The sequence below is a fragment of the Myotis daubentonii genome, chromosome 3, assembly GCF_963259705.1.
Source record: "Myotis daubentonii chromosome 3, mMyoDau2.1, whole genome shotgun sequence".
Taxonomy (NCBI): Eukaryota; Metazoa; Chordata; class Mammalia; order Chiroptera; family Vespertilionidae; genus Myotis; species Myotis daubentonii.
Genome location: NC_081842.1, coordinates 115702869 through 115730466, shown reverse-complemented (window position 1 = coordinate 115730466; position 27598 = coordinate 115702869). Strand labels below are relative to the sequence as shown.

The following is a 27598-nucleotide window of genomic DNA, read 5'->3' as shown; positions in this document are numbered from 1 at the left end:
CAGCTGAGGTCTAGATGTTATCTTTATGGAGGAAAAGATCAGGGGTCTAAGCTGCCTGACTAGTTATATGAAAAGGGAGGATAGGTTACCCTGAGGGTGAGGATCTTGTTTTCCCAGTTTTGACCCTTGCTAGGCATCCAGAGCTTTCTTATCTTCCTGAGATAGGATTTCAAGGTAAGATAGAGCAGTGGTTAAGCCCCATATTGCCAGTTCCAATCCCTGCTGTGATGCTGAGGGTTATGAGGAGAGGGATTATCTGGACTTCCCTTTTGTGTCAGATATGATGAGTTACAGGGACAGGTGAAGACTGATTATTGGAGCCACATCTACATTGGGTGATAGGTAGATAAGAGTACAGGTTCCTATCCAGTTGGTGGGGCAGATGTACATGTTTTCCCCACAGAGGAAGAAAAATCCCTGGTTATGGTGACAAGCTGAAAGGTGTAGGGAGAAGAGGTGGGCTAAAGGGTATGAAGTTCCTTTTCCCAGTTCTGTGATCCAAACCAAGAGGGTAGTTGCCATGGTGCTACCATTAAGGGGTGACAGATAAGTGATTGAGATTCTATTGCAGTGAAAGTGGGTGGAATGCTAGAGTGGGTTGTTATCCAAGGGAAAAGTGAAAGGGAAGGAAAGGAGCAGTTGAAGCCTTGGGCCTGGATGGTTGGATAAGAAATAAAATGTAGGAAATAACCATTGGCTTCTGGGGAGACTTGGTAGTCAACCCGTTGGGACCAATGGCCCTTTGGTAGTTCTAGGTTTATTGTGATGTTGCAAGCTGACGATTAGAGATGACCTATTGTTATATTGTCCTGTGACTCAGTGTTCTTTGCAGTGTATGACTTTTAAGGGTAGAAATGGGGAGAGAAGTTCCTAAATACCAAGAAGAAAGATCTGTTGAGACTTTCAGTGATAGTGTCAAGGACTGTGAATGAGTGGTGGAAATAAAGTCTAGGCTTCAACTTAAGGACATAAGCAACAGGAAAGAGTCTGGGTGGGGTTGCTTTACTAGGAGAGAAGGGATCCCTTAGTATGTTAGGGGTGATCAGGTATTGAACCACTGGACTAACTTTCCTACAGTTTTTATAAGCCTTTTATCCATTCACAAATAACCAGCCAAAAAGTAACCAACCAGCATTTACATTTATGAACAGACTTTAGACACACTCTTACTTTCAAGAAAATATACCTTCAACGAAGTACAAGAGACCTTCTGTAATAAAAGCTAAGAGTAGGCAGATTTAAAACTTGTCTATCAATCAATGTTTTAATATTTTATATTATTTTAAAATATTTAGATGTTTATCATTTAACCCAGCAATGCACCAAAGCCTTTAAGTTATCAAAGATGTTGGAAAATTATGTGTAGGCATATGAGGCTGGAGAAAAGGTGGGGTGGGGAAGGAGGGATCAGGCCCAGCAGCCTGATCCCAGGCCTCTAGCCTCTTGGATTTAAAACTGTCACATTTTGCCTTAGAGATAATATCCTAAGATTTGGGTGATGTTGAATTCAGCTTCTGATAGTAGCAAGACTGTTAAATAAGCCTTTGCAGTTTTGCAGTAAAGACAGTTGTTCTTTGGAAGGGTGAGATACAGAGGTGCTGAGATGAGAGCAGTTTTCAGAGCATTAGAGGGGTGAAAATGCTGGCATTGGGATCTGAAGGCTCAGTGAGGGGTCCCATTGATACACCATAGATGGGGTTTCCAAAAGACTAAAGTTGGGAATGCAGATGTGAAAGTACCCAGCGAGCCCAAGAAAGGAGAGTATTTCTTGTCTAGAGGAGGGGACAGTCATGGAGGAGAATATGTGTTCAGGTAATAGCTCGGCTTTGTGGGGTGAGAGTGAAACCGAGGTAGGTGACTGTGGTTTGGGACAACTGGGCTTTATGAGGGTATGCACGGTAGCCCTGGTGGGGCACTGAGGTAGAACAAGAAAAGAGTGGATAAAGGGGGTGTCTAGTAAGATGCAGTCTAGAGGTGAGGTGGCTAATGGCTGTGAGATTAATCCAACAACCCCCATAATAGAGACTGAGGAAGGGATAAGGGCCCCCAGCAAATTCAGGGAGGGCAGAATAAGTGGCCTTGGTGTCAATGAAAAAGGAGATCGGCTTACCTGCCACCACAATTGTTACCCAAGGGTCTGTCCTGGTGATGTAAGTCTGAGGAACCTTGTCAGGACCTGGGCAGCTTCAGTCTTTGGTGGCCAGTCCCAGGAGGTCTGGGAGCTCCAAACCGGATCCAGAGGGTGACCTTGCTGGACTGGCCAAGGTCCGACCAGGAGGGGCCCGACTACAGTCTGATTTCCAGTGGCCTTCCCTTCCGCACCTTATGCAGAGCCCAGGCAGGGGTCTCGGGTTAGGGCAGGACTTGGTCCAGTGTCCTTCCTTGTTGCATTTGAAGCATGGGCTCAGAGAAGGCTTAGTCCTTAGACTTATGCTTGGTTGGAGGACCAGCGCTTTGTTTGGGGTTTGTGAGGGTGGTGGCTAGGAGCTGAAAGGCCTTCTCCTGGGCCTCAGCCTTGGCCTGATCTTGCTTTTGTTTTGGATTTAGGTCACCTCGTCTCTTATTAAAGATCTTAAAGGCTAGGTTAACGAGGTCTTTCTGAGGGATTCGTGGACCTGTGTCTATTTTTCGAAGTTTGCGACATATGTTGGGGGCTAATTGGGATATAAAATGGGTATTCAGAAGAAGGGTTCTTTCTGGGGAGGTGCCTCTCAGGTGGTAAATTTCTGTAAGGCCTCAGTGAGGTGGGAGAGAAAAAGAGCTGAGTTTTGTCAGGGCCCTGAGTGATTTTACTAAGTTTGTCATAGTTGACTGCCTTATGGGCAGCCTTTTTGAGTCCAGCAATGAGACAGGTGATTATGCGGCTACAGAGCTGGCGCCCTGGAGAATTAACCTGATAGTCCCATCTCGGGTCAGTTCTGGGGGACCGTGTCAGCTCCAACTGGGTTGGCCACCGTGTCCTGTCTATGGAGGGCATCGGCATGGTCCTGAGCTGCTAGCCAGACTTGCTCCTTCTCTGGGCTTAGAGAGGAGGACAGGAGGACATACTAGTATATGTAGTGCCAGGTCAGGTCATAGGACTGGGTCAGGTACTCAAATTCCTTAGTAAAGGTGGTTGGATCGGTGGAAAAAGACCTGAGACACCTCTCCATCTGTGCAAGGTTGGACACAGACAATGGGATGTGTACCCAGACAATACCCTAAGTTCCTGCTATCTCCCTTGGGCGTAGAATGGGAGCAGGAATAGAAGAGGCTGTTGAAGAAGGCGGTCTTTTGGTGGCCTGATGCCGGGGTCCAACCCCAGCAGGTCCAGGGGTCCCCAAAGGTGTGGACGGAGTCAGCGAAGAAGGAATGACACGGAGACAGCGTTCAGTTGATCAGCAGCCTAGCCAGGATCTCTAGCCCGGATCTCCAGCCAAGTTCTGGTCTGGATCTCCAGAGAGGTTCTGCTTCGGATTTCCAGCGAGGTTCTGTAGCCATGTTCCCTCGCTAGGTTCTGTCTCTAGGCTCCGAGGCCAGTCCCTCTCCAGGATCCTCCGGCATGCTCTCTCCAGCAAAGTTCTTCTGTCTCTAGGCTCCGTGTAGGTTCTGTCTTCTTGATTGTGTTCTAAGTCCTGAGTGTTTCTGTCTTGTTACAACTGTATTTATACCAGTTGATTCAATCCTATCAATCTCTATTACAAAGGTTAGGGCGTTTCTTATCTCCATTCCAGGGAGAAAAGATTATGTTGTTTAAGCATGATTGTTCGTAGTTAAAGGGATTAATTACCCACCTGGCACTTAGTTGAGGGGTTTTATTCCCTCCCTAACTTCAGGGGAAAATCCCTACCTGGGGAAAACAACCTTTCTCAGAGACCTTGGTTAAAACACATAGTGCCAAGAAGGTGAGCAAACATATTAAGAACAGTATGCCATATATGCCAGGTCCCTTGAAACAGCAAGCATGGACCGGCTCCCGGCAGCCTGAGAGCGAGTGTTAGGTGGGAAAAGTCTGTATTGGAGCTTGAATTCTCGGGATTTGGGCTCTCAGGGACTAGGGAGAAGGTGGTTGCTACTTAGGAGGATCTGGGTTTTGGGAATCTACTGCAGGTGAGGGAGGGGCTGCATAAGTGTATGGAGGTTGGTGGTCTGCTGAATCTAAAGTAGATTCAGAGTCAGAAGTGTTAGGGGTATGACGTTTTATGTGAAAGAGTAGGATCTGATGAGTAGAGCAGGACTGACAGAGAGAGGGTGAAAACGCCTGGACCAATGTGTTAAAGTCAAAACACATGGTCATTTTCAAGCCATTGAGACTTGTTATCTAGTTTATATTGTGGCCAAACAGTGTTACAAAAGCAAATGAGGTGCTTGGGCATGATCTCCCCCGTGAGTGTGCAGAGATAGTGTAGCATGGTCCACGAAAGAGGAAGTGTGAGTGACAGACCACAAATCCAAATGACTGTTTAGGGCAGGTGTCCCCATTACTAAACAAATCACCACGAGAAATGAGGGGGTGACCCTCCGGACAGGGCATCCCCAATCCAGAAGGACCCAAAGCCTAATGGCCTAGTGCTAGGACTTTCGAGATGAGAGACTTTCAAAAAGTCAGTGAGAGAGAGAGGGCAGAAGACTCAAGATGAGGGAAATTGTGGAACTTCACTCACCTAGAGAAGATTGGCTAGTGTGGGATGGAGGGTCAGCAATGGAGAAGGAGAGGTTCTGATAAGGCATCCTCCTTGGCTGATTTGGGAGGGCTCATAAGGGAGGGGAAGGTGTGGGTAAGGGGGAAGAGATCAACCAAAGGACTTGTATGCATATATATAAGCCTAATAGAGGCCGGCAGTCGAGTCACCTGAGTAGGATTCGAAGGTAAGCCCAGGATGAGTTGCCAGTGCCTACTACTCTCTGAGTAGCAAACTCAGGGTGACTGAAGCTGGGGCGATGGCTCCCCTTCCCCGTGGAACCACCTCAGGTTTTGGCACCAAATGTTAGGGTCGCTGAAGGAGAAATGCACGAGGCCAAAGTGGTAAGGGATGATAAATTCATTAGGTCATCTGGATACCAGATGGATTGAGCCCCCAAATGGTGCCAGCACCCAAAGATGGGGAGTCAGAGGTTTTTAAAGGACTCTAAACTGGCTTTTTCTGGGTGGAGAATTATCTGTGCAGGTCTGGATTCTGGGAAAGTCCAGAGGGGAGAGATAATGGTCTTAGCAAGTGGAATGTGGTCTAAGCAAGTAGAATGTCCATTGTGAATGACCTAAATGTCAGTTCCCAGGGGAGGGGGTATCAGTTCAATTATTTGATCATACCTAACACTTACAAAGCAAATCTTCTCAGCCAGCAGGTCATGTGCCATCTTTAGAGTGTGACTGGTTCTTAGGGTTATAAATTCCTTGCTCCAAATCATTATATCAAGTCTGTATTCAGCAGGAAAAGGGGGAGGGAGGAAGCAGAGAGCAAAAGGCAGAAACCCGGGCCTGCTGTTTTTCTATTTTTATCAAGAGAACAATCATTTTGCAAATACTTCCACTTGTAACTCATTGGCCAGAATTTGGTCACATGACTATTTGTAGCTAAAAGAAAGTCTAAGAAAATAAGTACTTTATTTTATTATATTTTGCACTTCTTTTAAAATTTTTTCTTTTGTTATTGATTAAGGTATTACATATGTGTCCTTATCCCCCCATTGCCCCCCGCCACCCCCACTCATGCCCTCATCTCCCTGGTGTCTGTGTCCATTGGTTAGGCTTATATGCATGCATACAAGTCCTTTGGTTGATCTCTCCCCCTTACCCACACCCTCCCCTACCTTCCCTCTGAGGTTTGATGGTCTGATCTATGCTTCTCTGTCTCTGGATCTGTTTTTGTTCATCATTTTATGTTGTTAATTATATTCCACAAATGAATGAGATCATGTGATATTTATCTTTCACTGACTGGCTTATTTTGCTTAGCATAATGCGCTCCAGTTCCATCCATGCTGTTGCAAACGGTAAGAATTCCTTCTTTTTTACAGCAGCGTAGTATTCCATTATGTAGATGTACCACAGTTTTTAATCCATTCATCTGCTGATGGGCACTTATGCTGTTTTTAAATCTTAGCTATTGTAAATTGTGCTGTTATGAACATAGGGGTACATATATCCTTTCTGATAGGTCCTCCCTTCCCCCAACTGGTGGGCTGAGCATGATGTAACCTGCAGCCCAGAAATACCTGAGCGACTAACCATGTACCTTTTATGGACTATACATTGGACCACCAATCCACACCTGCCAAATATTCTAAGCCCTTGTCCTATATGGACAATGCAGTAAGCCACCAATCAGTGTGCGCCGAGTACACTAAGCCCCCACCCCTTCCCATTCTGCCCCCTCAAAAGGCGTGCTCACCCCTGCACATGCTGCTGTCCTCCCCTTGCGAGACAGCCCAGCAGGTCCTTCTCCCCTAATAAAGCCTGTAGTCCTGATTTTTGGCCTCTGTCTGATCTTTCATTTTTGGTGCCGAAACCTGGGAGAGGTGAACAGGAGCATGGACGATCCTCGAACCTAGGCCTGAGCTTCTGACTCCTGCTCTGGCTCTGCTCATTGGTATGGTTCTGAGTTGATTGGCCCGCTCCGGACACCTCTCAAACCCTGCCGCACCAGGACACGTGGGGATCTTGTCACTTCCCTTCCACCGGTAGGCTTCAGGGACTTTCCCAACACTTTCTCTCTTTTTTTCTCTCACTCCCTGTGATCTGGAGGGGCATTAGGGCCTACAGAGTTTCCCGTCTGCTCGGCAACACATTTCGTATGTTCTACGAAAGCTCAGGTACCTGGCTGGGAATTCTCTTTTACTCCACGGGAAAGGTCTTGGGGTGACGACCTTGGAACCTTTTCTCATCTCTCTCTCGCTACAGGTTGGCTGAGGGAAAAGGAGGATGCTCCAAAAATCAGGACTACAGGCTTTATTAGAGGAGAAGGACATGCTGGGCTGTCTCGCAAGGGGAGGACAGCAGCATGTGCAGGGGTGGGCATGCCTTTTGAGGGGCAGAATGGGAAGGGATGGGGGGCTTAGTGTACTCGGCGCACACTGATTGGTGGCTTACTGCATTGTCCATATAGGACAAGGGCTTAGAATATTTGGCAGGTGTGGATTGGTGGTCCAATGTATAGTCCATATAAGGTACATGGTTAGTCACTCAGGTTTTTCTGGGCTGCAGGTTACGTCATACTCTGCCCACCAGTTGGGGGAAGGGAGGATCTATCACTTTCTGATTGGTGTTTCTTGTTTCTTGGGATATATTCCAAAAGTGGGATCACTGGGTCAAATGGGAGTTCCATTTTCAGTTTTTTGAGGAAACTCCATACTATTCTCCACAGTGGATGTATTATCCCTCAAGAAATCAAGGTCTTCCCAGCCTGTGTGGCTCAGCTGTTGAGCATCAACTAATGAATCAGGACGTCATGGTTCTATTTCCAGTCAGGGCACATGCCTGGGTTGCAAGATTGATCCCCAGTAGAGGGTGTGCAGGAGGCAGCCCCAATGAATGATTCTCATCATTGATTTTTCTGTCTCTCCCTCTCCCTTCCGCTCTGAAATCAATAAAATATATTTTTTTAAAAATCAAGGTCTGGTTAGTCAGGAACAGGGATAGGTATTGAATAGGAACCTACAGAGTCATATTTTCAGACTTTTAAAAAAAATTTAAAATAAACACAATTGTGGAGAGAAATCAAGATGGCAGCATAGGTAATCACCTATATTTGCTGCCTCTCACAACCACACCAAAATTACAACTAAACGGCAGAACAACTACCACCCAGAACCGCGGGAAAGCTGACTGAGTGGAAATTCTACAACTAGAGAGGTGAAGAAAGCACATTGACACCGGTAAGAGGTGCGGAGGTGTGGAAAGCACACCTGGATGTGCTATTCTTTAAACAGGAGGGAGATACAAGCTCCCGCTTGCCCTGAATTCTATTTTTGGGCGAGACTCTGGGGAACCCAGACACATATGGGGAATAACTGGACTGTCTGACATTGGGACAGGAACGTGAGGACAGCTTACTCTTAGAGGTGCTCGAAGCAATCATTGTTCCTGCAGGGATGTGTGGAGGTGGAGAACCATGGAATTCTGGGAAGCCATTGCTGTTTGCTCAGCCCTGGTGATTCCCAGAGACCCTGCCCCTCCCAATTTACAACCCTACCCAAGCTGTGCGCATCGGCTTTTGCATATGAATGGCCTGTCCTTTCACCTAAAACAAACTGCAGGTGAGTCAGAGAGCCCCAGAGATTCCAAAAGAAGGCCCAATACCTGGTAGCAGCAGCGGCCTTGCATCACAGCTGGGCCTCGTCTGGGCACTTCCAAACTCCATACAAAGAGAAGGAATCTGCAGATGTCTTTGTAGCTCCTGCTGGGCAGCCCCAGACAGTGGGTGACCTTGCACCTCCTTGGAGATGATAACAGATTACAACTCTTCACATACATAAGAGGCACACTCAAGGGGCAGACTCAGCACCAAAGCCCTACTGAAGCAAGTCCTGCCCAATAAGGGTGTCTCCTGTGCAACAGATCTTCCAGTGTAGACATAGTTGGTCACCACAGCCTATTGGCCTGGAGGTCAATTCCTGCAAGTGATACCAACAGCAATCAAGGCTCAACTACAACAAGACTATGCAAACATCCCACAAAGGGCTGCACCAAGAGTGTCCAACTCAGGTGACTGGGCAGGCTGAGCCACGGGGTCCTATAGGACACCAACCACACAAGGCCACTCTATCAACTCAAGGAGACTTAGCAGCTACCCAATACATAGAAACAAACACAGGGAAGCAGCCAAAATGCGGAGACAAAGAAACAAGTCACAAATGAAAGAAATGGATGAAAGCAAAATGCTGGATATAGAGTTCAAAACCATGGTTATAAGGTTACTCAAGAATCTTCTAGAAACCTCTGAGAAATTTAGTGAGACCCTCAAGGATATGAAAAAGGACCAATCAGAAATTTTTTTTAAAAATATATTTTATTGATTTTTTACAGAGAGGAAGGGAGAGAGATAGAGAGTTAGAAACATCGATGAGAGAGAAACATCGATCAGCTGCCTCCTGCACATCTCCTACTGGGGATGTGCCCGCAACCCAGGTACATGCCCTTGACCGGAATCGAACCTGGGACCTTTCAGTCCGCAGGCCGACGCTCTATCCACTGAGCCAAACCAGTTTCGGCGGACCAATCAGAAATTAAGCATACACTAACTGAAATAAAGGATAATATACAGAGATACAACAGCAGATGAGAGGATCCCAAGAATCAAGTCAAAGATTTGAAATATGAAGAAGCAAAAAACACCCAACCAGAAGAGCAAAAAGCAAAAATCCAAAAATATGAAGATAGTGTAAGGAGCCTCTGGAACAACTTCAAGCATACCAACATCCAAATTATGTGGGTGCCAGAAGAAGAGAGAGAGCAAGATATTGAAAACATATTTGAAGAAATAATGACAGAAAACTTCCCCTACCTGGTGAAAGAAATAGACTTACAAGTCCAGGAAGCACAGAGAAACCCAAACAAAAGGAATCCAAAGAGGACCACACCAAGACACATCATAATTAAAATGCCAAGGGCAAAAGACAAAGAGAGAATCTTAAAAGCAGCAAGAGGAAAACAGTTAGTTACCTATAAGGGAGTATCCATATGACTGTCAGCTGATTTCTCAACAGAAACCATGCAGGCCAGTAGGGAGTGGCAAGAAATATTCAAAGTGATGACTAGCAAGAACCTACAACCAAGATTACTCTACCCAGCAAAGGTATCATTCAGAATTGAAGGTCAGACAAAGAGCTTCACAGACAAGAAAAAGCTAAAGGAGTCCACCACCACCAAACCAGTATTATATGAAATGCTGAAGGGTATTCTATAAGAAGAGGAAGAAAAAGGTAAAGATAAAGAATTATGAACAACAATGTGACAACAAATACATATCTATCAACAAGTGAATCTAAAAATCAAGTGAATAAATAATCTGAAGAAAAGAATAAACTGGTGAATATAATAGAATCAGGGGCATAGAAAGGGAATGGACTGACAATTCTCAGGGGGGAAGAGGGGTGGGGGTACAGGAAGAGATTGGACAAAAATCTTATAACTATGGACGAGGAAAAAGGGGGTGCGTGTAAGGGCATGGGGTGGGGTGGGAACTGGGTAAAGAGGAGCTATGGGGGGAAAAAAGAGGAACTATAATAATCTGAACAATAAAGATTTATTTTAAAAAATAAAATAAACACAATTGTTTTCTTTTTTAAAAAATCTTTATTTTTCTGATTATTACAGATGTCCCTCTTTCCCCCCACATAGCTCCCCTCCACCCGGTTCCCATCCCACCCTAGGCCCTCACCACCACACTGTCTGCGTCCATAGGTACTGCATACATGCATATAAGATCTTTGTCCAATCTCTTCCCCCAAACACCCCACATCCTCTTTCCCCCAAGAATTGTCAGTCTGCTCCATTTCTATGCCCCTGATTCTATTACATTCACCAGTTTATTCTGTTCATCAGATTTTTTTTATTCGTGTGATTTTTAGATTCACTTGATAGATATGTATTTGTTGTTACTTTGTTGTTCATAAGTTTTTATCTTTACCTTTTTCTTCCTCTTCTTATAGAATACCCTTCAGCATTTCATATAATACTGGTTTGGTGGTGGTGGACTCCTTTAGCTTTTTCTTGTCTGTGAAGCTCTTTGTCTGACCTTCAATTCTGAATGATACCTTTGCTGGGTAGAGTAATCTTGGTTGTAGGTTCTTGCTAGTCATCACTTTGAATATTTCTTGCCACTCCCTACTGGCCTGCATGGTTTCTGTTGAGAAATCAGCTGACAGTCATATGGATACTCCCTTATAGGTAACTAACTGTTTTCCTCTTGCTGCTTTTAAGATTCTCTCTTTGTCTTTTGCCCTTGGCATTTTAATTATGATGTGTCTTGGTGTGGTCCTCTTTGGATTCCTTTTGTTTGGGTTTCTCTGTGCTTCCTGGACTTGTAAGTCTATTTCTTTCACCAGGTAGGGGAAGTTTTCTGTCATTATTTCTTCAAATATGTTTTCAATATCTTGCTCTCTCTCTTCTTCTGGCACCCCCATAATTTGAATGTTGGTACGCTTGAAGTTGTCCCAGAGGCTCCTTATACTCTCTTCATATTTTTGGATTCTTTTTTCTGTTTGCTCTTCTGGTTGGGTGTTTTTTGCTTCCTTGTATTTCAAATCTTTGACTTGATTCTTGGGATCCTCTAGTCTGATTAATCTCTGTATCTTATTCCTTATTTCAGTCAGTATATGCTTAATTTCTGACTGGTCCTTTTCCATTTTTTTGGCATTCTCAGTAAGATCCTTGAAGGTCTCACTAAGTTCCTCAGAGGTTTCTAGAAGATTCTCAAGTAACCTTATAACTGTGATTTTGAACTCTATATCCAGTAGTTTGCTTTCTTCCATTTTTTTCATTTGTGACATGTTTCTTTGTCTCTGTATTTTGGCTGCTTCCCTGTGTTTGTTTCTATGTATTGGGTAGCTGCTAAGTCTCCTTGACTTGATAGTGGCCTTGTGTAGTAGGTGTCCTATAGGGCCCAGTAGCTCAGCCTCCCCACTCACCTGAGGTGGACACTCTTGGTGCACCCTTTTGTGGGCTGTGTGCACAGTCTTGTTGTAGTTGAGCCTTGATTGCTGTTGGTATCACTTCCAGGAATTGACCTCCAGGAGAATTAGCTGTGAGTACCAGCTGTGTCTACAATGGAAGTGCTGCTGTGCAGGAGGCACCCTTATGGGGCAGGATTTGATTCGGTGGGGCTTTGGTGCTAACTGAGTCTGCCCCTTGAGTGTGTCACTTACGTATGTGAAGAGCTATAATCTGGTGTGGCCTCGCAGTGACTACTGGGTACGCTGGCTCTTGGGTCTCCAGGGAGGTGTAATGTCAGCCACTGTCTGGGGCCACCCAGCACGTGCTGCAGAGAGATCTGCAGATTCCTCCTCTTTGTATTGGGTTTGGAAGTGCCCAGACGAGGCCAGCTGTGAATCAAGGCAGGCTGGTGCTGGTGCTGGTGCCGTTGCTGGCCTTGGGCCTTCTTTTGATAGCTTTGGGACTCCCTGACCCAGCTGCAACTCATTTGATGGGTCTTAGGCCGAGAACGGACAGGACATTCATATGCAAAAGCCTCTGTGCACAGCTTGGGAGGGGTTGTAAATTGAGCGGGGTCTCAGGGAATCTCCAGGGTGGAGCAAACAGCAATGGCTGCCAGTCAGCCCTGCACCGGGGAGGCCCAGCACGGGAACAATGACCTCTGCAAGCACCTCCATCTGGGAGAAAGCTGCCCCACATTCCTGCCCCAGTGCTAGAAAGTCCAGTTTCTCCCCATATGTGTCTGTGTCCCCCAGAGTCTCGCCTGGCACTGGAGCTCAGAGCAAGCGGGAGCTTGTATCTCCCTCCCGAAATAAATATGGCACATCCAGGTGCCAGTCCATTCCATGCCTCCACACCTCCTACCAGTGTTAATGTGCTTTCTTCTTTACTTCTCTAGTTGTAGTACTTCCACTCAGCCAGCTTTCCCATGGTTCTGGATGATAGTTGTTCTGTATTTTAGTTCTAATTTTGATGTGGTTGTGGGAGGCAGCAAGTTCAGGTGTTTACCTATTCCGCCATCTTGGTTCCTCTCTTGTTTTCTAATATAGTCTTATTTTTTCCTTTTTATTGAATTTATTGGGGAGACACTGGTTAACCAAGGTATATAGGTTTCAGATGTACAATTCCACAACACATCATCTGTACACTGTACTGTATGTTCACCACCCCTAGTCAAGTCTCCATCTGTCACTATCCCCTCTATACCATCCTCCACCTCTCCCACCCCCTCCTCCCAACAATCACCACACTGTTGTCCTTGTCCATGAGTTTTTTCTCTTATTTTTTTCAATCCCTCCACTGCCCCCACCACCCTCCATTCCCCCCCCTCCCCCAGCCCTGACAACTGTCAGCCTGTCTATGAGTCTGTCTCTATTTCACTTGTTAGTTCATTTTGTTCTTTATATTCCACCATATGAGTGAAATTATATGGCACTTGTCTTTCTCTGACTGGCTTATTTCACTTAGCATAATGATCTCCAAGTCTATCCATGCTGTCACAAAGGGTAAGATTTCCTTCTTTTATATGGCTGAGTACTATTCCATTGTGTGAATGTACCACAGCTTTTTTGGTCATTTAAAAAAAAAATTATTGTTGACAGTATTACAGATGTCCCCCATTTTAACCCACTTTGCCCTTCTCCACCCAATCCCCACTTCACCCCAGGCCTTCTATTGTCTGTGTCCATGGGTTATACATATATGTAGATATATGTTCTTTGGTTAGTCTCTTTCTGTCCTCTCCTCCGCCCCACTCCACTTTGAGATCTGTCATTCTGTTTCATGTACCCATATCTCTGGACCTATTTTGCTTGTCAGTTTATTGTGTTCATTAGATTCCATATGTAACTGAGATTATGTCATATTTGTCTTTCTCTGACTGGTTTATTTAGCTTAGCATAATTATCTCCAGGTCCATCCATGCTGTTGCAAAGAGTAACAGCTTCTTTGTTACAGATGCATAGTATTCCATTGTGTAAATATACTATGTCTGTTTTATCCACTCATCTACTGATGGACACTAGGGTTGCTTCCAGATCTTGGCTATTATAAATAACACTGCAATAAACACAGGGTGCATATATTCTTTCAATTAGTGTTTTGGATTTCTTTGTATGAATTCCCAGAGGTGGAATTGCTGGGTCATAAGGCAGTTCCATTTTTAAGTTTTTGAAGTAATTCCATACTGCTTTTCATACTGGTTGTACCAGTTGTGTTCCCACCAATAGTGCACCAGGGTTCCCTTTCTCCATTTCCTTGCCAACACTTGTTGTTTGTTGTTTATTGATGATAGCCATTCTGATAGGTGTGAGGTGATATCTCATTGTGGATTTAATTTGCACTTCTCTAATGATTAGTGATGTTGAGCATATTTTCATGTATCTATTGGCCATCTGTTTGTCCTCTTTGGAGAAGTATCTATTCAGGTCCTTTGCCCATTTTTTAATTGGATTGTATTTTGGCGTTTGTGTTTTTGTCACTTTTTGGTGTTGAGTTCTATAAGTTCCTTATAAAATTTGGACATTAATCCTTTATCAGATGTATAGGCACATATGTTCTCTCATTCAGTGGGTTGTCTTTTCTTGAAAGCTTCCTTTGCTGTGCAAAATTTTTTTGTTTTATGTAGTCTCATTTGTTTATTTTTTGCTTCCATTGCCTGAGGAGATTATCAGAAAAAAAATATGCTATGAGAAATGTCCGAGATTTTACTGCCTAGCGTTTTCTTCTAGGATTTTAATAGTTCAAGTATAATATTTTAGTCTTTAATCCATTTTGAGTTTATTCTTGTATATGTTGTAAGAAGATGTCTAGTTCCATTTTTTTGCACATATCTGTCCAATTGTCCCAACACTATTTATTGAATAGACTATCTTTACCCCATTATATGTATTTGCCTATAAAAGTGTGGGTTTATTTCTGGCCTCTCTTTTCTGTTCCATTGATCTATATGGCTGTCTTTATGCCAGTACCCTACTATTTTGATTATATGTCATTTTGATTATATGTCTGTCTAATATCCTATCTAATAAAGGAGAAACATGGTAATTGGCATACAACCGCTACCCTTCCCATGGGCTAATCAGGGCTATATGCAAATTAACTGTCAGCCAAGATGGCGGTTAACCGCCAACATAGGCGCAATGCTGGGAGGCGAAAGGGGAAGGAGGGAAGAAGCTGCCTGCCACTGACTGCAATCGGAAACCCAGGCGGCAGCCAAGAGCCAGAGAACCGAGCTGCCTTTGCTCGGAGAAGCCAGGCCTCCTTTGCCGGCTTCTGTGATAAGAGAACCTGGCCGCCTTTGCCAGCCCTGGGCCAGTAATGGGAGAAGCTGGGTGGGGCAGGGAAGAGGCGGATGTCTGCCTGGCTTCTCAGATCACTGATCACCAGTGATGGGAGAACACCCAGAGGCGGGGCCAGAGGCCAGTCTGCATAGCTGCCTGGGGACACCATCTGGACCCCAGGGGCGATGCAGCCAGGCCCCAGAAGGAGACCCAGGGCCCGGGGCTGAGTTGCAGCTGTGGTACGCAATCCAGTGCCTGGGCTGAGGAGACCCAGAAGGAGACCCAGGCGCCTGGGCTGTTTTTGCCGCTGGGGCACGCAATCCGGTGCCCAGGCTGAGGAGACCCAGGGCCCGGGGCTGTGTCGCAGCTGGGGCACGCCATCCGGTCCCGGGGGCGATGCAGCCAGGCCCCAGAAGGAGACCCAGGCACCAGGGCTGTATTGCTGCTGGGGCACGCGATCCGGTGCCTGGGCTGAGGAGACCCAGAAGGAGACCCAGGGGCCTCGCAAGAGGAGAGTCTCCATGGTCAGATGGCGCGGTGATGGGACAGGAATAAAGACCCGAGGTGACTCAGATGCCTGGCCACAGGGTTAGACCAGCCAGCAGGGCCTTTCAGTTGGGACTGGGGTGGGGGTGGGGCGAGGGAGGCAAGCCGGAAATAGAGAACTACAACTCCCAGGAGGCTTAGCAGCCAGGGCCTGGGTGCCTGGCTGTGAAATCGGATGGGCTGTAGTTTCACAAGCCACTTTAAACTAGAGGCTTGCAAGGTTGGAAGTTCTGTGTCGGGAGCCAGGGAGAAATGGAGCTGGAGCAGAGAGAAGGGTCCATGGCAGCTGTGGGCTTTGAGGAGTTCTCAGCACCTCCCGGCTGGGAGCTGGCGCTGCCTCCGCTGAAGGTGGTCACATCCTGGAGAGCGAGCTTGAGACCGAAGTGGAGTTCGTGTCTGGGGGTCTGGGCAGCTCCAGCCTCCAGGAGCGAGATGAAGAGGAGGAGGCAACCTGAGGCCGGCAATCGCGGCACCAACGGGAACTCAATTGCAGGAAGTACCAGGCGCTGGATCGGCGCTGCAGGGAGATCGAGCAGGCGAAGGAGCGGGTCCTGAACAGGCTCCATCAGATATAGAGAATAACACGGAGGAGACTCCAGCAGGAGCGGAGGTTCCTCATGAAGGTGCTGGACTCCTACGGTGACAACTACCGGGCCAGCCAGTTCACCATCTTACTGGAGGACGAGGGCAGCCAGGGCACAGACGCCCCCAACCCAGGCAACGCTGAGAACGAGCCTCCAGAGAAAGAGGGGCTGTCCCCGCCCAGGAGGACGCCAGCGCCCACAGAAGCCAGCAGCCCGGCCCCTGGCGAGGGGCCCAGCAGTTGGAAGAGGCGGCGAGTGCCATAGGAAGGGCACTGGGCAGGAGTCCCGCTGACTCCGGAGCTGGCCCCCGTGCAGATAAAGGTGGAGGAAGACTTTGGCTTCTAGGCCCTCGAGGCTCTGGACTTAAGTTGGGTTTCTCGGGGGCCAGACAAGCTGCTGCCCTACCCCACCCTAGCCAGCTCCCCCTTTGACTGACCCCCCAATAAACGGACCCGATGCAAAAAAAAAAAAAAAAAGCTTATAGAGGCATGTTTATAGGATCAAATAGTATAAATATAGATGTAACAGGACAATAAAAAGAGAACCTGGCTATGATGATAACCTGAATACTGCCTCTGTGTCATTCCTTCTTTGGGAACCCCTGGACCTGCTGGGGCTGGACCCCAACATTCCTCTTCTTATAAGGACTTCAGTGAGATGGGCTAAGGGTCCCACTGGAACTGCCACAATTTAATGTAATCCCCTCTTTAAAGATCTTATCTCCATATACAGGTACATTCTGAGGTTCTGGGGATTAGGATTTTAACATACATTTTGTTGATTACCCAAATCAGCCCTTAACAACCAGCATGTTTCAGAAAGTAGATTCCTACAGGGTTATTTACCAAACATTCAGAAGTATTTTTAAAAGAGCTAAGCCCCTCGCCCACCGTGTGGGCCCCTCCCAGCAAAGAGCGAAGGCCTGGGTTCCGGGCACCGGAGGAAAACTGGTGCCAGCAGCCAGGGGAAGGGGCCCCCAAGGGGCCCCAGATTTCGAGAGGGCACAGAGTGGGCTGAGGGACCCACCCGAGTGCACAAATTTTTGTGCACCGGGCCTCTAGTAGTTTTATATCAGATAATGTGATCCCTCATTTTCTTCTTTCTCAAGATTGCTATTGCTCTTCAGGATCTTTTGTGGTTTCATATAAATTTTTGGAATATTTGTTCTAGTTCTGTGAAATACGACATTGGTATCTTGATAGAATTGCTTTGATGTTTTAATGATGTTAATTCTTCCTATCCACTTATTTGTATCATCTTCAGTTTCTTTCTTCAATGTCTTGTAATTTTCTGAGTACAGGTCTTTTACATCCTAGGTTAAGTTTATGTCTAGTATTTTATTCTTTTTGAAGCAATTGTGAGTGGGATTGTTTTCTCTTTTTTTGGGGGGGGGGTTGTTTTCTTGGTTTCCCTTTCTGACAGTTGTATAAAAATACAACTGATTTCTGGATATTTTATTCAGCTACTTTATTTAATTCATTTGTCAGTTGTAGTAGTTTTTCTGTGAAATCTTTAGGAATCTCTATATACAGTATCAAGTCAACTGCAAATAATGACTGACAGTTTTACTTCTTACTTTCCAATTTGGATACCTTTTTATTTCTTCTTCTTGTCTAATTGCTGTGGCTAGGACTTCCAGTACTATGTTGAATATGAATGGTGAAAGTGGACATCCTTGTCTTGTTTACAATGTTAAGGGAAAAGTTTATAGTCTCTTCCCATTGAGTATTATGTTAGCTGTGACTTTGTCATATAAGGCCTTTATTATGTTATGATGTTATCACAATTTCCACTTTGCTGAGAATTTTTATCATGAATGGGTGCTGGATTTTATCAAATGCTTTTCTGCAGCTATTGATATGATCATGTCATTTTTATTCTTCATTTTGTTTATGTGCTCTATCATATTACTGAATTTATAGGTATTGACCCAACCTTGCATCTCAGGAATAAATCCCACTTGATCATGGTATAGGATCATTTTAATGTATTGGTGGATCTTGCTTGCTAATAATTTGTTGATGATTTTAGCTTCTTTGTTCCTCAGGGATATTGGCCTATAATTTTCTTTCTTTGCAGTGTCTTATTCTGGTTTTGGAATTAGGATAATGCTGGCCTTGTAACATGACCTTGGAAGACTTCCCTTTTCTTGAATTCTTTGGAATAGTTTGAGAAGGATGTGTTAGTTCTTCTTTGAATGTTTGATAAAATTCACCTGTGAAGCCATTTGGTCCAGGATTTTTGTATGCTGAGAGTGTTTTGATTACTGTTTCAACTTCACTAATTGTAATCTGTCTGTTCAGATTCTCTGATTCTTTCCAAATTCATTTTGGAAGATTGTATATTTCTATGAATTTATTCAATTAGTCCATTTCTTTGATGTCAGTTGTTACTTCTCTTCCATTTCTTATTTTATTTATTTGGGTTCTTTCTCTCTTGATAAATCTGGTTAAAGGTTTATCAATCTTATCTTTTCAAAGAACCAGCTCTTGGTTTCATTGATCTTTTATATTACCTTTTTAGATTCTACTTTATTTCTGCTCTGATCTTTATTATTTCCTGCCTTCTCTTCACTCTGGGCTTTGTTATTCTTTTACAAGTTGCTTTCAGTGTAAAGTTAAATTATTTATTTGAGATTTTCCTTTTTTCTTGAGATAAGCCTTTAATGCTATGAATTTCCCTCTTAGGAGTGTTTTTGCTCTGTCCCATAGATTTTGGGTTGTTGTGTTCTCATTTTCATTTGTCGCCAGGTAACTTTTGATTTCTTCCTTGATCTCACTGTTAAATTCATTCATTGTTTAATAACATGTTTCTTAGCCTTCATGTGTCTGAATGTTTTTTGTTGTAATTTATTTGTAGTTTCATACCATTATGATCAGAGAAGATCCTTGATATTTCAGTCTTTTTAAATTTATTAATATTTATTAATAAATGTATTAATTACTTGTCCTTTCATAGGGTATATCTTTGAGAATGTTTCATGTGTACTTGAGAGGAATGTATATTCTGCTTTTGGATGAAATATTCTGTAAATATCAATTAAATCTATCCTTTCTAGTGTGTCATTTAATACCAATGTTTCCATGTTAATTTTCTCTCTGGAGTATCTATTCATTGATGTGAATACAGTGTAAAATTCCCTATTATGTAAGTATTACTGTCACTCTCTCCCTTTATGTCCATCAAGATTTGCTTTACATATTTAGGTGCTTCTGTGTTGGGTGCATAGATGCTTACAAGGGTTATATAATCTTACTAATGGCCTGGTGCATGAAATTTGTGCACATTAAAAGGGAATTAATTAGAGGAAATATTTTAATAGTGCTACTTGCCCTTTCTTTATAATAGAAGTGTCAGAGATGAAAGAAAATTAGTAAAATGTATATGACAGTCTCCCTCCTGTCAGAGTCTGGGGCATGCTGTGGGGCCCAGAGTCAAGTGCCTGCCCACCTGCGCATGCCTCAAAGGCATGTGAGACCCACATCTGGCCGGCCCACACCGTCAAGCCCTGCTGGGCAGGGGGCGCAGCCTCAGGTCACCTGTCAAGCCCCACTGGGAGGAGTCGTAGCCTCAGGTCTCCCGTCAAGTGCCGCTGGGCGGGGGGGTGCTGCCTCAGGTCCCCTGGCCTGGCCTGAGGTCCCCTGGCCTGGCCTCAAGTTCCTCTGCCCTGGGTCCAGGGCGAGGGGAGCAGCCTCAGGTCCCCCAGCCTGGTCTCAGGTCCCCCGTCCCAACCTCAGGTCCCCCAGCCCTGGCGCTGGGTGGGGAATGTGACCTCAGGTTCCCTGGCTCGGCCTCAGGTCTCCCAGCCCTGGTGCAAGGGTGTGAGGGTGTGACAACCATTTGCATATTAGCTCTTTATTATATAAGATTGGATTGATCCCTTTATTATTACGAAGTATCCTTTGTTTTTTTTTTTTTTTTTTACTATAGGCTTTGTTTTAATGTGTATTTTGTCAGATATAAGTATTGCTACCCCAGTTTGTTTTTTTTTTTTTCATTTTCCATTGCATGAAATATCTTTTTCCATCCCTTTATTTTTAGTCTGTGTGTATCTTTCATTCTGAGGTGGGTCTCTTGTAGACAGTATATATATATATATGGGTCTTGTTTTCTTATCCATTCAGTGACCCTATGTCTTTTTTTTTTAATTATTGATTGATTTTTAGAGAGAGTACTGGGGTGGGGAGAGAGAGAGGGGAGGGAGGGGGAGGGAGAAAGAGAGAGAGAGAGAGATCAATTTGTTGTTCTACTTATTTATGCATTCATTAGTTGATTCTTGTATGTGCTCAGACTGGGGATTGAACCCACAAACTTGGTGTATTGGGATGATACTTTAAGCAACTGAGCTATCTGGCCAAGACAGCCTGTGTCTTTTTTTATTATTATTATTGCTTAAAGTATTACAAAGGGTATTACATATGTATCCATTTTATCCCCCCGCCCTAGACAGTCCCCTAGCCTCCCCTATCCCCCAGTGTCTTATGTCCATTGGTTATGCTTATATGCATGCATACAAGTCCTTTAGTTGATCTCTTACCGCCCTACTTCCTGCCCCCCAACCCTCCCCGGCCTTCCCGCTGCAGTTTGACAATCTGTTTGAGGCAGCTCTGCCTCTGTATCTATTATTGTTCAAAAGTTTATAATGGTCTCTATTGTCCATGAATGAGTGAGATCATGTGGTATTTTTCCTTCATTGACTGGCTTATTTCACTTAGCATAATGCTCTCCAGTTCCATCCATGACGTTGCAAATGGTAAGAGTTCCTTCCTTTTTACAGCAGCATAGTATTTCATCGTGTAGATATACCACAGTTTTCTAATCCATTCATCTACTGATGGGCACTTAGGCTGTTTCCAGATCTTAGCTATGGTGAATTGTGCTTCTATGAACATAGGGGTGCATATATCCTTTCTGATTGGTGTTTCTGGTTTCTTGGGATATATTCCTAGAAGTGGGATCACAGGGTCAAATGGGAGTTCCATTTTCAGTTTTTTAAGGAAACTCCATACTGTCTTCCATAGTGGCTGCACCAGTCTGCATTCCCACCAGCAGTGCACAAGTGTTCCTTTTTCTCCACATCCTCTCCAGCACTTGTCGTTTGTTGATTTGTTGATGATAGCCAGTCTGACCGGTGTGAGATGGTACCTCATTGCTGTTTCGATTTGCATCTCTCGGATGATTAGTGACTTTGAGCATGTTTTCATATGTCTCTTGGCTTTCTGAATGTCCTCTTTTGAAAGGTGTCTATTTAGGTCCTTTGCCCATTTTTTGATTGGATTGTTTATCTTCCTTTTGTTAAGTTGTATGAGTTCCCTATAAATTTTGGAGATTAGGCCCTTATCAGATATGTCATTGGCAAATATGTTTTCCCACACAATGGGTTTTCTCGTTGTTTTGTTGATGGTTTCTTTTGCTGTGCAGAAGCTTTTTATTTTGATGTAGTCCCATTTGTTCATTTTCTCTTTCGTTTCAAGTGCCCTAGGAGCTGTATCAGTGAAGAAATTGCTTCGGCATATGTCTGAGATTTTGTTGCCTTTGGATTCTTCTAGAATTTTTATGGTATCCTGTCGTACATTTAAGTCCTTTATCCATTTTGAGTTAATTTTTGTGTGTGGTGTAAGTTGGTGGTCTAGTTTCATTTTCTTGCATATATCTGTCCAATTTTCCCAACACCATTTATTGAAGAGACTATCTTGGCTCCATTGTATGTTCTTGCCTCCTTTGTCAAATATTAATTGAGCATATTGGTTCGGGCCGATTTCTGGGCTCTCTATTCTATTCCATTGATCTATATGCCTATTCTTGTGCCAGTACCAGGCAGTTTTGAGAACAGTGGCTTGATATCTGGTATTGAGATCCCACCTACTTTGTTCTTTTTCAGGATTGCTGCAGCTATTCGGGGTCTTCTTTTATTCCAGATGAATTTTTGGAAAGTTCGTTCTAGATCTCTGAAGTATGCTGTTGGTATTTTAATGGGAAGTGCGTTGAATTTATAGATTGCTTTGGGTAGTATGGACATTTTAATGATGTTGATTCTACCAATCCATGAACACGGTATGTTCTTCCATCTGTTTATGTCTTCCTCTATGTCTTTTTTCAACGTCCTGTAGTTTTCTGAGTAGAGGTCTTTTACCTCTTTAGTTAAGTTTATTCCTAGGTAGCTTAATTTTTTTGGTGCAATGGTAAACGGGATTGTTTTTATAATCTCTCTTTCTGAAAGTTCACTATTGGTGTATAGAAATGCCTCAGATTTCTTGGGGTTAATTTTGTATCCTGCTACATTGCCAAATTCATGTATTAAGTCTAGTAGCTTTTTGATGGAATCTCTAGGGTTTTGTATGTATAATATCATGTCGTCTGCAAATAAGGACAGTTTTACTTCCTCTTTTCCAATTTGGATGCCTTTTATTTCTTCTTCTTGCCGAATTGCAATGGCTAACACTTCCAGTACTATGTTGAACAGGAGTGGTGAGAGGGGGCATCCCTGTCTTGTTCCTGTTCTTAGGGGAAATGGTGTTAGTTTTTGTCCATTGAGTATGATGTTGGATGTGGGCCTGTCATATATGGCTTTTATTATGTTGAGGTATGATCCTTCTACTCCCACCTTGCTGAGAGTTTTTATCAAAAATGGGTGTTGAATTTTGTCAAATGCTTTTTCTGCATCAATTGATATGACCATGTGGTTTTTTTCTTTCAATTTGTTTATGTGATGTATCACGTTTATTGATTTGCGGATATTGTACCATCCTTGCATCCCTGGGATAAATCCTACTTGGTCATGGTGTATGATCTTTCTGATGTACTGCTGGATCCGATTTGCTAAGATTTTGTTGAGGATTTTGGCATCTATGTTCATGAGGGATTTTGGCCTGTAATTCTCTTTCATTGTGTTGTCTTTACCTGGTTTTGGTATTAGGGTGATGCTGGCTTCATAGAATGAGCTTGGAAGTGTTCCTTCCTCTTGAATTTTTTGTAGTAGTCTGAGGAGGATAGGTTTTAGTTCTTCCTTGAATGTTTGGTAAAACTCCCCTGTGAAGCAGTCTGGTCCTGGGCTTTTGTTTGATGGAAGCTTTTTGATGACTGCTTCAATTTCTTCCATAGTTATTGGCCTGTTGAGATTTTTAGATTCTTCCTGATTGAGTTTTGGAATGTTGTATTTTTCTAGGAATTTGTCCATTTCCTCCATGTTGTCTAGTTTGTTGGAGTAAAGCTGTCCATAGTATTTTTTAACAATCATTTGTGTTTCTGTGGGGTCTGTTGTTATTTCGCCTCTATCGTTTCTGATTTTATTTATTTGAGTCCTCTCTCTCTGCTTCTTGGTGAGTCTGGCAAGAGGTTTATCAATCTTGTTTATCCTTTCAAAGAACCAGCTCTTGGTTTCATTGATTTTCTGTATTGTTTTTTTGGTCTCTATGTCATTTATTTCTGCTCTAATCTTTATTATCTCCTTCCTTCTGCTCACTCTGGGGTTTTCTTGTTGCTCTCTTTCTAATTCTTTGAGTTGTAGAGTTAGATGATTTACTACCATTTTTTCTTGTTTTTTGAGGTAGGCCTGTAGAGCTATAAACTTCCCTCTCAGGACTGCTTTCAATGTGTCCCATAGGTTTTGGATTGTTGTGTTTTCATTGTCATTAGTTTCCAGGATGTTTTTAATTTCTTCTTTGATCTCATTGGTAACCCAATCAATATTTAATAACATGCTATTCAGCTTCCAGGTGTTTGAGTATTTTGGGTTGTTTTTATTGTAGTTTATTTGTAATATTATGCCATCGTGGTCTGCGAAGACGCTTTTTATGATTTCAATCTTCTTGAATTTGGGGATACTTTGCTTGTGACCCAATATGTGGTCTATTTTTGAATATGTCTTATGAGCATTTGAGTAGAATGTATATTCCCTGGCTTTGGGGTGAAGTGTTCTGAAGATGTCTATTAAGTCCATCTGATCTAGTGAGTCATTTAGGATTGCTGTATCTTTGCTGATTGTTTGTTTAGAGGGCTTATCCAGTGCTGTCAGTGGTGTATTAAAGTCTCCTACTATGATTGTATTGTTGTCGATCTCTCCTTTGATATCTTCCAGTAGTTTTTTTATGAATTTGGGTGCTCCTGCATTGGGTGCATATATGTTTACCAGGGATATATCTTCTTGTTGTATTGATCCCTTTAGTATTATGAAGTGGCCTTCCTTATCTCTTGTTATGGCCTTCACTTTGAGGTCTGTTTTGTCCGATATAAGTATTGCTACCCCAGCTTTCTTTTCCTTTCCATTTGCCTGAAAGATATTTTTCCATCCTTTCACTTTCAGTCTGTGTGAGTCCCTTCTAATGAGGTGGGTTTCTTGTAGACAGCAGATGTATGGGTCATGTTTTTTAATCCATTCAGCCACTCGATGTCTTTTGGTTGGAGCATTTAGTCCGTTCACATAAAAGTTATTATTGAAAGGTACTTGTTTGTAGCCATTTCTTTTTTTGTGTGGCTGTTTTCTTTCTGAGCTTTTTATTTCTTATTTTTATACCAGTCCCTTTAGCATTCCTTGCATTGCTGGCTTGGTGGTGACAAACTCCCTTAGCCTTTTTTTGTCTGTGAAGCTTCTTATTTCCCCTTCAAGTTTGAATGATAGCCTTGCTGGATAGAGTATTCTTGGATTCAGTCCTTTGCTTTGCATCACTTTGTAAATTTCAGTCCCTTCTTTTCTGGCCTGATGTGTTTCTGTTGAGAAATCATTTGACAGTCTAATGGGAGATCCCTTGTATGTAACTTTCCGTCTCTCTCTTGCAGCCTGTAATATTCTGTCTTTGTCCTGAACATTTGCCATGGTGATTATGATGTGTCTTGGTGTGGGTCTTTTCGGGTTCACCTTGTTTGGAACTCTCTGGGCTTGTGTGGCTTTTTTCTTCCCCACCTCAGGAAAGTTTTCTGATATTATTTCTTCGAGTAGGTTTTCTAATCCTTGTTCATCCTTCTGTTGTTCTGGTACTCCTATTATTCGTATGTTGTTTCGTTTCATGTTGTCCCAAAGCTCCCTTAGGCTCTCCTCCTGTCTTTTAATTTTTTTCTCCAATTGCAGTACATTTTGGGTGTGTTTTGCTTCCTTGTCTTCTAATTCACTAATTCGGTGCTCCGCTTCTCCTAGTCTACTGTTGATACTTTCTTTCTTTTTTTTTTTTTTTTTAGATTTATACCCAAGCAGTTTATTTTTTGATGCTCTTATAAAAAGTGTATAATTCTTTTTTTTTAATTTATTTATTTTTTATTGCTTAAAGTATTACAAAGGGTATTACATATGTATCCATTTTATCCCCCCGCCCTAGACAGTCCCCTAGCCTCCCCTATCACCCAGTGTCTTATGTCCATTGGTTATGCTTATATGCATGCATACAAGTCCTTTAGTTGATCTCTTACCCCCCAACCTCCTGCCCCCCAACCCTCCCCGGCCTTCCCGCTGCAGCTCGACAATCTGTTTGAGGCAGCTCTGCCTCTGTATCTATTATTGTTCAAAAGTTTATAATGGTCTCTATTGTCCACGAATGAGTGAGATCATGTGGTATTTTTCCTTTATTGACTGGCTTATTTCACTTAGCATAATGCTCTCCAGTTCCATCCATGACTTTGCAAATGGTAAGAGTTCCTTCCTTTTTACAGCAGTATAGTATTCCATCGTGTAGATGTATCACAGTTTTCTAATCCATTCATCTACTGATGGGCACTTAGGCTGTTTCCAGATCTTAGCTATGGTGAATTGTGCTGCTATGAACATAGGGGTGCATATATCCTTTCTGATTGGTGTTTCTGGTTTCTTGGGATATATTCCTAGAAGTGGGATCACAGGGTCAAATGGGAGTTCCATTTTCAGTTTTTTAAGGAAACTCCATACTGTCTTCCATAGTGGCTGCACCAGTCTGCATTCCCACCAGCAGTGCACAAGTGTTCCTTTTTCTCCACATCCTCTCCAGCACTTGTCGTTTGTTGATTTGTTGATGATAGCCAGTCTGACAGGTGTGAGATGGTACCTCATTGCTGTTTTGATTTGCATCTCTCGGATGATTAGTGACTTTGAGCATGTTTTCATATGTCTCTTGGCTTTCTGAATGTCCTCTTTTGAAAGGTGTCTATTTAGGTCCTTTGCCCATTTTTTGATTGGATTGTTTATCTTTCTTTTGTTAAGTTGTATGAGTTCCCTATAAATTTTGGAGATTAGGCCCTTATCAGATATGTCATTGGCAAATATGTTTTCCCACACAGTGGGTTTTCTCGTTGTTTTGTTGATGGTTTCTTTTGCTGTGCAGAAGCTTTTTATTTTGATGTAGTCCCATTTGTTCATTTTTTCTTTAGTTTCAAGTGCCCTAGGAGCTGTATCAGTGAAGAAATTGCTTCGGCATATGTCTGAGATTTTGTTGCCTTTGGATTCTTCTAGAATTTTTATGGTATCCTGTCGTACATTTAAGTCCTTTATCCATTTTGAGTTTATTTTTGTGTATGGTGTAAGTTGGTGGTCTAGTTTCATTTTCTTGCATATATCTGTCCAATTTTCCCAACACCATTTATTGAAGAGACTATCTTGGCTCCATTGTATGTTCTTGCCTCCTTTGTCAAATATTAATTGAGCATATTGGTTCGGGCCGATTTCTGGGCTCTCTATTCTATTCCATTGATCTATATGCCTATTCTTGTGCCAGTACCAGGCAGTTTTGAGAACAGTGGCTTTGTAATACAACTTGATATCTGGTATTGAGATCCCACCTACTTTGTTCTTTTTCAGGATTGCTGCAGCTATTCGGGGTCTTTTTTTATTCCAGATGAATTTTTGGAAAGTTCGTTCTAGATCTCTGAAGTATGCTGTTGGTACTTTAATGGGAAGTGCGTTGAATTTATAGATTGCTTTGGGTAGTATGGACATTTTGATGATGTTGATTCTACCAATCCATGAACACGGTATGTTCTTCCATCTGTTTATGTCTTCCTCTATGTCTTTTTTCAACGTCCTGTAGTTTTCTGAGTAGAGGTCTTTTACCTCTTTAGTTAAGTTTATTCCTAGGTAGCTTAGTTTTTTCGGTGCAATGGTAAACGGGATTGTTTTTATAATCTCTCTTTCTGAAAGTTCACTATTGGTGTATAGAAATGCCTCAGATTTCTTGGGGTTAATTTTGTATCCTGCTACATTGCCAAATTCATGTATTACGTCTAGTAGCTTTTTGATGGAATCTCTAGGGTTTTGTATGTATAATATCATGTCGTCTGCAAATGAGGACAGTTTTACTTCCTCTTTTCCAATTTGGATGCCTTTTATTTCTTCTTCTTGCCGAATTGCAATGGCTAACACTTCCAGTACTATGTTGAACAGGAGTGGTGAGAGGGGGCATCCCTGTCTTGTTCCTGTTCTTAGGGGAAATGGTGTTAGTTTTTGTCCGTTGAGTATGATGTTGGCTGTGGGCCTGTCATATATGGCTTTTATTATGTTGAGGTATGATCCTTCTACTCCCACCTTGCTGAGAGTTTTTATCAAAAATGGGTGTTGAATTTTGTCAAATGCTTTTTCTGCATCAATTGATATGACCATG

At 43.2% G+C, this 27598-nt stretch overlaps 1 protein-coding gene and 1 pseudogene across 7 annotated transcripts in view; both read left to right on the top strand.

The window, feature by feature from the left end:
• The window catches only part of TRPC1 (transient receptor potential cation channel subfamily C member 1), a 201877-nt gene that overhangs the window by 129019 nt on the left and 45260 nt on the right, over positions 1-27598 (top strand). The window lies entirely within an intron of this gene.
• LOC132229365 (TCF3 fusion partner-like) lies at positions 15712-16478 on the top strand (annotated as a pseudogene).